Below are 14,094 nucleotides of genomic sequence, written 5' to 3'. Positions count from 1 at the left end.
GCCCAAGGGGTAGCAATTGAGTTCTAAAGGAGTGAGTCGGTTCAAGATATAATTTAGAGTAGAGAAGGCTGGAGTGGGTGATGGACTAGATGTGAGACATAAAGGAAACAGAGACATGAAGGATGATTCCTTAGTTTTTGGATGGAGTGACTGGTGGAGAGTGGTACCATTTGCTGAGATGGGTAAGACTGAGGAGCAAGGAACAAGAAGAGGAAGTCAAGATCTCCCTGGAGACCTGCTAGGTTTGAGATGCCAGGGAAACGTTCAGGGTTGAGATGTCAAGTAGGCGTCAGGATGTGTGAACATGGATCTTAAAGAAGTCTGTGCTAGAGATAGAAATGTGGGACATATCTGTTTGTCAATTATATTTAAAGTCATGACAATGGGTAAAGTCACTGAAAACATGAATGCAAAGTAAAAAGAGAAGAAGGGGAAGACCTTGGCTCTGCAGAATCCCAACATTTGATGGTCAGACAAACGACGCTTAACAAGTCAGAAGTGAATCAGAGGAAACCTAGGAGAAGCCAAGGGAAGTGAGAGTTTCAAGAAGGAAGTGGTTGACTGTGTGGGCTGATGAGAGCAAAGAACGGTAAGTTAAAAAAAATAAAGCAAAAAATTGGAACCATCCTGAATTATACATATGTGTGTGTTTATAAACTATTTGGACACACATATATACATATATATACATATGCAAATCTATATCTACATATACATATATGCATATATTCTGATGCATAGAAAATAACTGAATAAAAATCTTCTAAAAAACATTATCAATGATCAACTTTCAAAGGTCAGATTATATGATCTCTCCTTTTGTCTCATTTTTTTTATGTTTGCCCAGTTTTCTATAATGAATATTTGTGACTTTTGTAATGGAAAACTGCATTAAAAAAATAAGAGGTTTCTTAGCTGATCTTGAGGTGGCCCTGACTTGGAGTAGATATGCAGTATGAATAAGGATCTTCTAGAAGCCTGTGAAAATCATTTCTGTTGGGGAAATGAAACTCGTACCTTCCGATAGGCTTCCCCACCAGGTGGATGCCATGTGGATGGAGTGTGGAAGCAGGGCAGGAGAGGAGACATGTGAGTTAGGGAACCTGGCCCTTTGCAGGATCTGCTCTAACTGGATCAGAATCACACTGCTATGGATCTTATGCTGAAAGTGAAGCAAACTAAGACCAATTCTTTTCAATGCAAGCAAGCTGCTGCTGCTGCTAAGTCACTTCAGTCATGTCCGACTCTGTGCGACCCCATAGATGGCAGTCCACCAGGCTCCCCCGTCCCTGGGATTCTCCAGGCAAGAACACTGGAGTGGGTTGCCATTTCTTTCTCCAATGCAGGAAAGTGAAAAGTGAAAGTGAAGTCTCTCAGTCGTGTCCGACTTTTCACGACCCCATGGACTGCAGCCTACCAGGCTCCTCCATCCATGGGATTTTCCAGGCAAGAGTACTGGAGTGGGGTGCCATTGCCTTCTCTGATGCAAGCAAGCTAACCTTATAGAACTCAATTCAAGCTGCTGCCAATTAGAAGCTGCCTCTAAAATTTGCACTAATTTGCCTCTGAATTCACACGCATCCCCTTGTCCACTATGGCCCTCAGTAACTTAGTGAAACAGAGTCCGAAGGATGCCATTCTGAAGGCAACAGCTCTGATCTACTCACACATTTCAGTCTTGCCCCTTTCAGACACCACAGCAGTTGCTGCCTTGACCAATCCAAAAAAATATTCCCCTGAGCACATATGGAACCCCCATCGCTAGTCATCTCTCCAGATGGCCGTCATGCTGCATTTAGCTAGCATCCTGTCAAGGTGGAGCATTTCTAAGAAAGCCCCTGCTTTTATTTCCCAGAGCAACGATTGCCAAATTCGATCACTGCCTAGTCTGTTTTGGCAAGACAAACAATCCTACAGACCTCCACCCAAAGCTAAGCCATTGCCAACACCCCTAACAGCTAGAAGACTCAATGGGAAGACAAGTGTTGCCTCTCACAGGCACTGTCCCACAAAGTACCTCCCTCATTTCAGTATCTGTAGGAGGTTGAATACTGCCTCCTCTGCCAAGATGCCCCTGATCTAATCCCTGGAACCAGTGAATGTGTTACCCTAGAAGTCAAAAAAGAGCACTGTTGTTCATCATGGATTTTTTTTGGCAGTAATTTTGAATTTTAAAAAATATTGCATTAAAATGTTGTTAATCATCAAAGGAAATGACTCCATGATCAATAGTGAGTTTTGAAGCCTTCTTAAATTGTGTGTCCTAGGCAAGCACCTCATATGCCTCAGCCTTGTCCCAACCTGGCAGAGACTAATAGAACTAATCACACTATTATTTAATTATCCATTTCTAAGTCTGACTGCTCCCTAGACTGTGATCCCCTAAAAGTTCAGACCGTAGCATATTCACCTCTGTATGCAAAGGGCACAGGATGGAGGAGGCACCCAATAAATTTTACATGAATGCATGAGAACCAGTGAGAAGTATTATCTGAGTTTTCATCTACTCAGTATTCTGTAATACCTTATATGGGGAAAGAATCTAAAAAAGAATAGATATATGTATATGTATAACTGAATCACTTTGCTGTATACCTGAAACTAACAAAATATTGTAAATCAACTATACTCCAATTTAAAAACTAGAAATGCATATAAATGAGGTGTTTTTAATGCCCAGTAAAACATAGGATTGTTTAAATGGATATTTAGTAGAAATGTTCATTTCCAAGTGTGAACACAGGAACATAGAAATGAGCATCTTTAAGAACCGGCCTCCTTACAACTATAATTGATGTAAAGGAAGATGGCTGACCTTCATTCTTCTGAATGCCCCTAGGTAATGGATCACAAGAGGAACAACAGAGAATGCCATGCTTCTGCAGAGACAAACTTCAGTTCAGTTCAGTTCAGTCGCTCAGTCATGTCCGACTCTTTGTGACCCCATGAATCGCAGCACGCCGGGCCTCCCTGTCCATCTGAGCTATCTCAATTAGGGGGGCAGTTTTATTTTGTACTTTCAGGCTACATACAGTTCATTGAACACACTCCCCACTCTAATGCTAATTTTGATTTCCTTACATTAGCTTTAGCTCTTTTCACTATTTTATAATTATCTAGTCTGTAATTTTCTAGGCTTGTCTGAAATCCCTGCTATGGTATGTTCATTCACAGGAATCCAGTATCTCTAGGAGCCAGTAACACCTGTGGTATGCTGTATTTGTATAAACATAATTTCATTTCTCTCTTCTCTTCCTAGACTACCTGCAATGCACTCCAAGACATGAGACAGGTAGCTTGTTGAATTCACAAATACCCTTAATTAAATTAGAAGATAACTTCAAGGTAGTTCAAAGGCTGGAGTTGAACACTAAGTCTTAAGTTGTCAATTCTAAATCTTTGCTGCTTTGACACCATTTTCTAATAACCACAGGACAGGCCAGAACTGAACAGCAGCTACAGTTGGCTTAATGAAGTTTAGGTAAATTGGCTCATTAATACCGCTTTGGAAGGAACTTCCATTTTCTACATCACAAGACATGATTCTTACCATCTTTCAGCAATAACATTAAAATCTTTTATATTTCACCAAGATGCCAAGTCACAAGAGAGTGTGGAAAGTCCAGAGGTTCTTCTGATTACTTATAAAATGCAACTGCCATCTTCTCTGTTCTCAGTGTGGGACTGCAAATAGCATCTGCCTAACTGTGACTGGGAGCCAGCAGCCGGTTGCCCTCTGTTTGGAGTTTTAAGTAAATGGTAATTAAGAAAAGAAAGAAGGGGTGGCAAGTTGAATTGAAGGCTCCCTAATAGATGGCATTCTTCCTATTTAGAGTGACATTTACAGCATACATTTGCCACCTCATTGTTTTCTGTATGACTTAGAGGGAAAAAAAGAGTCAAATTAGTGTAAATCTTTGGTGATACAAAGACTTGAACAGACTTGTTGAAAATGTCAATCCAACCAGGCAGTCATTATTGATTACAAATGATTATAGCAACACAGTGATATTTTGCATTTCTATCACACTTAAGATCTTTTGAAAACACTTTGAGATTTCTTTCTCATTGAAAGTCCTAAAAGGACATTTCTTGCTCTTGTTTCAAGTTTTAAGAAAGCATTTTGACAGGATCAGCGGCTGCACTTGTGCAGCTTCTCTCGCTCACCTCTCCAACAACCCAGACCTGTCACATCCTGTCTTTATTTGACTTTGTAGGATTTTTGTTCATCATGAAACTTTTTACATTCACTTTGATTTTTTTTTTAAATTTTACTGAATTTAGGTGGTATCATCTTGATGATTGAGTTTGTTTTTATTTTTTTGCACTCCTTCAATTTAGCCCCCAGAGTGGAGTGCCTCACTCACCTCATCCTGTCCTCAGACTCGATGCCTGACAAGTAGCCTGCACGGAATAAATATTTGTTGGGATGGCCAAAAGGTTCGTTCAGGTTTTTTCATACTATCTTTTGGGAAAACTCAAAACGAACTTTTCGGCCAACCCGATATAAGGTCCACAACAGACGTAAGGTCGTTGCACCTGAACTCTACAGTCCCCAATAACATAGGAAAATTCACTGAAGGAGAGGGAAATGGGGGCACGAAAGGGAGTCACAGAGGGCCAGAAGCAGCCTCACCAACACCCAAATGTCACTGTTCCAGCAACTACGAGTGGCTGCTGCGGTCACTGTACGGTGCACGCCCTGGGTTCTCTGGGTGCTTGCATGTGGGACTGGGAGGGGTCCAGTAACAGTCAGTGAAGAGGCTGCAAAATGGAGAGGAGTGACTAGCTCCCCTCTGCGGCCCCGATACGGGGGTCACTCCTGCTACAGCCGGCATTCTTTTCTGAGTTGTACAACACACACTTCTCTTGATCTATTTGGATCTTTGTTTTTTGGGTATGGCCAAAGCTCCACAACTGAGCACATGTCCAGAGAATCTGGCTGGTTACGGCTGGACAGCAACCACCGACCTCTTTTAGGATAGCCACTCTCCTAGTCAATAAAAGCTGTCTATTTGGAAAAACTGAGCCACTGCCTGAAATGCAAACTTGGACTATGCTCGACCAGAAGTACTAACACAACCATCCTCTTCAGTAGAATTTCATAGACTATTAGTTCAATCTATGAAAGAAAGAAGGAGCACAGAGTATCAGCCACTACACAGAGAAAACATAAAAGTTGAGAAACAATGTATTTCATAGTAGAGGACAGAGGAGCCTGGTGGGCTACATACAGTCCAAGGGGTTGCAAAGGGTCAGATACAACTTAGTGACTGAACCAACAACAAATGTTTCATAGATGAAGAATAAAGATGGTAAAATACTAAGAAACCTAGACAGTCACCAATTAAAGCTTATAAAAATGGTTTTCAGACAAACCAAGTTCACACTCTAATTTTTATTTTGAATGCTGACAAAGATAACAGTTAAGTTGACCAGAATTGTATGCTATGGTGGAGGACAGTGGCAAAGAGGCGGGGAAGGAGGTAATGGGACGTACATAAGAATGAAGTTGATTCATGCTGATGTATGGCAAAACCAATACAATATTGTAAAGTAATTAGCCTCCAATTAAATAAATTAAAAAAAATAATGAAGTTGAATAGACTTGGATTCCAGGCCCGGTCAGCCACTGACGATGAATAAACTCTGTCCTGCAGGACAGAGAAGTAAACACATGTGCTCAGACAGCCATGTGGAACCAGAAGTCCCGAGGCCATGTTCCAATTTTAACTACAGTGTTTTCTTGTCTTTCCAATTTTTTAGTCGTATGTTTACTCTATCAAACTCTCTTTAACATTCTGTCCTTAACCTCCAGCTATAGATCCCACCACAGGCTCACCTTTGCTTTCTTTCTGGTGAATGAAAATGGATGCTAGGGCTGGGGAGACAAGTACTGGTCTGTGCCCTCCATGGATATTTCATTTAAGATCCTCAGCAGCTTTATGAGGTGAATAATATAAGAAGAGATAAGAAAGCCTTCTTCAGCGATCAATGCAAAGAAATAGAGGAAAACAACAGAATGGGAAAGACTAGGGATCTCTTCAAGAAAATCAGAGATACCAAAGGAACATTTCATGCAAAGATGAGCTCGATAAAGGACAGAAATGGTGTGGACCTAACAGAAGCAAAAGATATTAAGAAGAGATGGCAAGAATACACAGAAGAACTGTACAAAAAGGAGCTTCATGACCCAGATAATCACGATGGTGTGATCACTGATCTAGAGCCAGACATCCTGGAATGTGAAGTCAAGTGGGCCTTAGAAAGCATCACTATGAACAAAGCTAGTGGAGGTGATGGAATTCCAGTTGAACTATTCCAAATCCTGAAAGATGATGCTGTGAAAGTGCTGCACTCAATATACCAGCAAATTTGGAAAACTCATCAGTGGCCACAGGACTGGAAAAGGTCAGTTTTCATTCCAATCCCAAAGAAAGGCAATGCCAAAGAATGCTCAAACTACCGCACAATTGCATTCATCTCACATGCTAGTAAAGTAATGCTCAAAATTCTCCAAGCCAGGCTTCAGCAATATGTGAACCGTGAACTTCCTGATGTTCAAGCTGGTTTTAGAAAAGGCAGAGGAACCAGAGATCAAATTGTCAACATCCACTGGATCATGGAAAAAGCAAGAGAGTTCCAGAAAAAACATCTATTTCTGCTTTATTGACTATGCCAAAGCCTTTGACTGTGTGGATCACAAGAAACTGGAAATTCTGAAAGAGATGGGAATACCAGACCACCTGATCTGCCTCTTGAGAAATTTGTATGCAGGTCAGGAAGCAACAGTTAGAACTGGACATGGAACAACAGACTGGTTCCAAATAGGAAAAGGAGTACGTCAAGGCTGTATATTGTCACCCTGTTTATTTAACTTATATGCAGAGTACATCATGAGAAATGCTGGACTGGAAGAAACACAAGCTGGAATCAAGATTGCCGGGAGAAATATCAATAACCTCAGATATGCAGATGACACCACCCTTATGGCAGAAAGTGAAGAGGAACTAAAGGGCCTCTTGATGAAAGTGAAAGTGGAGAGTGAAAAAGTTGGCTTAAAGCTCAACATTCAGAAAACGAAGATCATGGCATCTGGTCCCACCACTTCATGGGAAATAGATGGGGAAACAGTGGAAACAGTGTCAGACTTTATTTTTTTGGGCTCCAAAATCACTACAGATGGTGACTGCAGCCACGAAATTAAAAGACGCTTACTCCTTGGAAGGAAAGTTATGACCAACCTAGATAGCATATTCAAAAGCAGAGACATTACTTTGCCAACAAAGGTTCATCCAGTCAAGGCTATGGTTTTTCCAGTGGTCATGTATGGATGTGAGAGTTGGACTGTGAAGAAGGCTGAGTGCCGAAGAATTGATGCTTTTGAAATGTGGTGTTGGAGAAGACTCTTGAGAGTCCCTGGGACTGCAAGGAGATCCAACCGGTCCATTCTGAAGGAGATCAGCCCTGGGATTTCTTTGGAAGGAATGATGCTGAAGCTGAAACTCCAGTACTTTGGCCACCTCATGCAAAGAGTTGACTTGTTGGAAAAGACTCTGATGCTGGGAAGGATTGGGGGCAGGAGGAGAAGGGGACAACAGAGGATGAGATGGTTGGATGGCATCACTGACTTAATGGATGTGAGTCTCAGTGAACTCCAGGTGTTGGTGATGGACAGGGAGGCCTGGCGTGCTGTGATTCATGGAGTCGCAAAGAGTCGGACATGACTGAGCTACTGATCTGATCTGATCTGAAGATCCCCACTTGCCAGATGAGGAAGCAGAGGCTCAGAAAACCTAGGAACTAACGTGATGCCCTGTTGAGAAGCAGCATAGCATATGGGTTGGGACCAAACTCCCTGGTGTCAGACAAATATATATATGGAAGAAGATTTAAGGGAGGTGGGAGATACATTTTTGGCAGAGCCCCTGAGAGGCTCCAAATTCAGAGTCAGAAGATAATAGGAGCAAAAGATGGCTGTGGGGCAGCAATCGGGGTGGTCACCTTAGAGAACTGACAATGGGTAACACAGCCAGTTGTTCTCTGCTCCCCTTCATGTACACTAGTAGTTAACTAGAACATATGCTCCAAGCTTGCCTCCCAAGAACAGTTTCCTTATCAGAGTAGAATATCTGTCTGGAGAGGACCAACAGTATGGGTGTTACCATAAGTAAAAAGGCAGGGTACAGATTAGGGTACACTACACCTCATCTGGGGAAGAAAAAAAGAAAACAAGGAAAAGCAACCCCACCAAGAAATGAAATACATTAAAGTCTTCTACTTCTAGAACAAAATCTGAAATACTCTGAAACACTTCCAAGCCCTCCTTAATCTATCACTTCTGTGGAGGACTCCTCAGTCAGCCTACCTTCTATCCACTAAGACACCATAAAGAGAAGCTGCCAATTGACCAGCCCAGCTCCCTTCCACAGTCTACATTCAGTACTCCCAGTCCAGAGAACAGCCTGTTGAAGATATGTACACACCCTACTATAAAAGAAACTCACGCCAGCTACTGTTCTAACCAATGTACTTCTTCATTCATAAATATAAAGGACCTTCTCTGAACCATGTCACTACACTTTGAAATATGAACTGCAGAGGGATTGTAGGGAGGGAACAAGGATAGAAACAGGGAGTTAGGTGACTATTGGAGTGTGCTAGGAAAGATGACGGTCTTTCAAATGAGGGTGTTGTACTAGAAGAACTGAGAATTCACCAATTCAGGATATATTTTAAAGGAGGAGTCAATACATTCATCTAAGGGCAGAGTAGGGTGCAAAAGGTAGCCATCTGAGACGACTCTGATCTCAGAGTATGGAGTTTGATGGGTGAAAGTGAAAGTCGTTCAGTCGTGTCCGACTCTTTGCAAACCCACAGACTATACAGTCCATGGAATTCTCCAGGCCAGAATACTGGAATGGTCAGCCTTTCCCTTCTCAGGGGATCTTCCCAACCCAGGGACCAAACCCAGGTCTCCTGTATTGCAGGCAGATTATTTACCAGCTGAGCTGCAAGGGAAGCCCAAGAATACTGGAGTGGGTAGCCTATCCCGTCTCCAGCAGATCTTCCCGATCCAGGAATCGAACCAGGGTCTCCTGCATTGCAGGCAGATTCTTTACCAACTGAGCTATGGTAATAGTGCCATTTAATGGCAAAAAAAATGGAGAGATTTGCAGGCTAGACATGAAAAACTGTTTGACAGGTTTAAGATGGCAGGTAGACACACATGTATCAAATAGGTAATTAGATGATGAGTCTGTACTTCACAATAGAGGTTGTTTGTGAGGATCTATATTTAGGAGTCATTAAATAGCATTTAAAAACATGAGTCCAATGACTCTGCTTACATCCAAGTATCCATTATTATGAATGTTTATTGGTTTTCAATGTTTAGAATTAAGCTATTGAGAAGCACAGAAAATATATTAGATAGAACCACAGGAAATGTCTGGGGTTTGGCTATTTTGATATACAAAAATGATAACTTCATATGATTCAACTCAGCAGTCACAGAATAGATTGTAAATGTTATAAACCTTGACAACATAAAAGTAATGACATGGGAGACAACCATCAGGAGGCAGAGGGGAGAAGGGGATGTGGTGATAGGTGTGCACCTGCTAGCTTCCTTTGTTTACAAGGCATGCAGCAAATGCACAGTGTCAACATTGGATGAAACAAGATATAGAACTAGATGGACATTGTTCAAAGTTTGCACATGAAATCACTGCAGGGTTCACAGGTTCGATCCTTGGTTGGGAAACTAAGATCCTGCAAGCTACACAGCATGGCCAATTAAAAAAAAAAAAAAAACAGTTTGCAATACATTTGATGGAAAAATAAATATTGAAATAAAAGATGTTGAAGGAAGGAGAGATGTGGAAAATAGTGTAGTATGTGAAATTCCTCATTTGTCATTCCAATAGAAAACATAGCTACTATGTAATATCGAAAATTGACAAATCAACAAAGAGTGTCATATTATTTATCATTTTGGTGATGTCTTCCAGAATCTTTAAAACCGTTAAGTAGCTTCTCTGGGAAGTATACTGGAGGAGGTGAGAGTTGGCGAGACTTTACTTTTTATGTTTTAAGATTTATTAGAATTTTTGATATGTGCATTATTTTATAACAATGATGATGATAAACATGACAATAACAGCTTCCACTGGTCATATTCATCTTCCTTTCACCCTTTTCAAAATCAAACGATGCGTCATGGCTACGGTCTCTGCGACTGGCTGCGCTAATAATCAACCAGTACCACATGGCAGGTCCTTATTTTGTCCATTCAGATGCAGAAAATCACCAAATGTGACTTCTAATATGGATGCTATTCATTGAAGATCTGGATCCAAGACCAGGATGTCTCTTACACCAAAAAAAAAAAAAAAAGATAAAAATTTGAAGTTCCCTGTGGGACTTAATCAGTCCCACTTCAAAACAGATGGCTGCAGTTTTGGAAGAGCTGTAGTAAAAGGTGAAATTGGTTAAAACCCAAAGGAAGTTTGTCCTCATGATTTCTAAACATACTTATTACAAATTTGAATGTCACCATCCCTTTAAACCAAATTTAACGGAACACGTAGTTCAGTTTCCCAATATTGGTTTTGTGACACCTCAGAGTGCCTCTGATTATCTTAAAGAGAATGTTAAGATTCTATTTGTCCATCTGACAATAATGCATGTTCACTTTAATGAGAAATTTAACATATACATGTCACTTACTACTCTGATTCAGAGTTAAGGGGCTGGCATGAAGGGTACTGAACACAGCATCTCAACTACAGAAGAAATGGAATCCCTAGTTCACAATATAGATTGGATTTATATGAACAACTAAGTTCCTGACCACCCAGAAAACTATTTATTTGTGCTACCAGTTCCTTACTACTATTAAAATTCTACTTTCCCTCATTTATTTTGTTCAGTAGCTAGTTTATTAAATTATCTAAGTTCCAAAATATATACCTACCTTTCCCTTCATACTGAACCTTACCCTTGGCTGTAAATAGAAGCATCCAGAGGGTCTTTGAGAGTTGTTCAGTTTTTTATTTATTCCATCTCACAGAAGGAAAAGAAAACTGGACTACCTCCTCTCTCCATAGTGAATGAGGATCACCCATTCCTCTTGACAACAATGGCATCTGCCTTGAGGCCTCCTGTCTATCCTTAAACAAAGAGAGAAAAATTCCATGGTAAAATGCAAAGTCTGGTTACTATCAGCATCTCACCCTGAGGGTAATTTTTTCTGAGGAGAATCAGTCTCTGAAAGATAAAAGACAATTTATCAACTTTCTGCTCTTCCTTCTGGGTTTTCAGGACCAACCTGTCGGTAGTAATGCTAGCAACTCACTTGTCCAGATAAAACTATTTCTCTACTGCCCTAGTGCCTGAATGTCTTCAGGTGGAGCAAAGTCACAGTAAAGGAAGTAACAGTATATTTGCCTGGTTCTGTGAAGGTACGACTTTCCCCCTCAATTTCTTATTTTTTCAATCCTACAATATTCTGAAACCCATTATAATAGATTTCCAAGGCTGTGAATTCTAGCTCCCAGAAAGCTAGGAAAGATTGGTCAGAAACCCATTGGGTTTGGAACCAGATTTTCTCTTCCTGCCCTTTCTTGGTGTCATTTGAAGGTCTGGTTGGTACACAGTGCTTCCAATCTTATAGGGAGCCGTCTTCATAACTCATCTCTGTGGTTTTCAATAGCAAGCCTTCAATCTGCACACTGTGATAACCAAATTCACCCACGCACCCGAGTCGGGGGTAATCCATGTGAAGTCTTAATCACTAAAATAATTCTTGTCTGGGCCAGTTGGATTTTAGCGCCAATGAACCTGAGGTGGGAACAGGCTTTTAGCTGGTGCCTCCTGTGAGAAAGGGAGCTGGGTCAGCACATTAGTGAGCTGTGAGGGCCAGGCCCCTGGTGAGACTCCGAGCTCTGAAGACTCAGTGTCACTGTGTAAATGGCTTTAAAAATACATGTTTGGAAAAGCACCAAAATGTTTTAGTCACTTGATTATGGTAAGACAAAGTCATTTTATAGCCTTCATACAGGAAAGAAACAGCAAGACACAAGGAAAAATCTATTCAGCACCTAGAAGCAAGCAGAAAGCAAACAGCGCTGTTAGGTGCTGGGAGCGGATTCACGTAACACCAACCATTAGACCCTGGTCTTTCACAAGCAAGAGCATTTTACCAGTGTTTAGAAGTGAAAGTGAAGTTGTGTCCGACTCTTTGCGACCCGTGGACTGTAGCCCACCAAGCTCCTCCGTCCATGGGATTCTCCAGGCAAGAATACTGGAGTGGGTTGCCATTTCCTTCTCCAGTGTTTAGAGCCCTGGACCATTTTCTCCAAGTCGATTCCCCCAGTTAAATGCTTCTGCCACGCTAGAGATGGCCAACCAACCCTCCAGAGTTTAGAGAGATGTGAAGATACAAAAATACACTTCACAAGGTACCCTCAGGGCTGAGAGTAAGAGGAGGGAGACAAGAGAATCCTGCAACTCCGATTTTGTTCCTTCCAAAGATAGAATTTTAGTACACTGTATGTTCTCTAACTACAACTTTCAACAAGGACAAACTATCTTTGGAATAAAATAACATTCTGGGTGTTTTGCTAGCCCAGGGTTTAGTAACATACAATTGCAACAGTCGATAGGAAGAAAAATCAATCTCCTGAAATTTGAAAACATAGACACACACACACACACACACAGCCATAGAGACCTCTCCATAATAGGAGCTCAAACATTTCAATCTAAATTAAATCCAATTAGAAGTAATCATAGTGGATCATATTAAACTAATTCTTGGACAGGAAAGATTATAATTTTAAATGGCTCCATAAAGCACTAATGAAATAAAATCATTTATTTCAATTAAGTAGGCCTATAACCAATACCTAAAGGTCAGTGGAAAACTGCCAGGGTGGCTATTCCTCTCCTCTGCCTGAACCCCATTTGAGCCATAAGAGCCTGGGGTTCTGAAGCAAGATCCACCTGTGATGAGGCTGAGCTGGAAACCGTCTGTCATGCCAGACTGAGCAATGGTAGAGCTTAGTAATGACAGGAGTTATTACCTCTCAGGATGGATGTAACATTACATTTCAGGACTTAGGCACATAACGTCTATTATTACATCTCCCTTTTGTACTTGATGTATTCTAGTCAATGGTTCTGCAATTTCCCAAGCAACTTCAGCTTCTCTAAGAAGCCTTTTTAATGACTGGGCCTGACCTCTTCCTTTCCTCCATGCAATTGAGAGCTAACACACACTAATCTAAAGCTGTTTTGCCTTTTACTCCTAAAGCACCTATTTAAGGGGACAGAAATTAACATGACTTCTCCTTTGTGTTCATCATTTCTAAAAGTGCCACAGACTGACAGCTTGAGAAGCCTAGAAAAGTAAGCCACCTTTTCACTATCCAGCAGGTGGCTGTTAATATCTTCAAAGTGAAAGTAAAGTGAAAATGTTTATCACTTGATTGTGTCTATCTCTTTATGACCCCATGGACTGTAGCCTGCCAGGCTCCTCTGTCCATGGGATTTCCCAGGCAAGAATACTGGAGTGGGTTGCCATTCCCTTCTCCAGGGGATCTTCCTGACCCAGGGATCTAACCCGGGTCTTTCTCATTGTAGGCAGATTCTTTACCATCTAAGCCACCAGGGAAGCCCATTAACATCTTATCTCTATCCAAACTTAGAAGACCTGGCGTCTAATGCTAACTGCTACCCCAACCTTGCTGTTTGTATGACCTTAGCCAAGTCATTTAACTACTCTGGGATTTAGTTTGATCATGTATGAAATTGGTGTTTCCTACTCACATCTGCTAGTTTATGGCTCCTCTAAGATGCTGCAGAACTGGAGGGACACCTGTTGGATACAGAGCTCTCCCCCATTTTTCCTGAAGCAGCTCTCTTTTCATCCATACATATAATGGGCTTTCGTGCAAGGTCTTGGTTTACAAAGAATTCTGCCATGAAAAATTTTAAATCACTGGCCTTTAAGGTCCAACAATTCATGAATCAATGAATCTGTAACTTTGATTCCAATAAAAGAATCAAACGATGAATCTTGCAGAGAAA

The sequence above is a fragment of the Bos indicus genome, chromosome X (genome assembly GCF_029378745.1).
Source record: "Bos indicus isolate NIAB-ARS_2022 breed Sahiwal x Tharparkar chromosome X, NIAB-ARS_B.indTharparkar_mat_pri_1.0, whole genome shotgun sequence".
In the NCBI taxonomy this organism is placed as follows: Eukaryota; Metazoa; Chordata; class Mammalia; order Artiodactyla; family Bovidae; genus Bos; species Bos indicus.
This window is presented reverse-complemented; position numbering follows the sequence as displayed.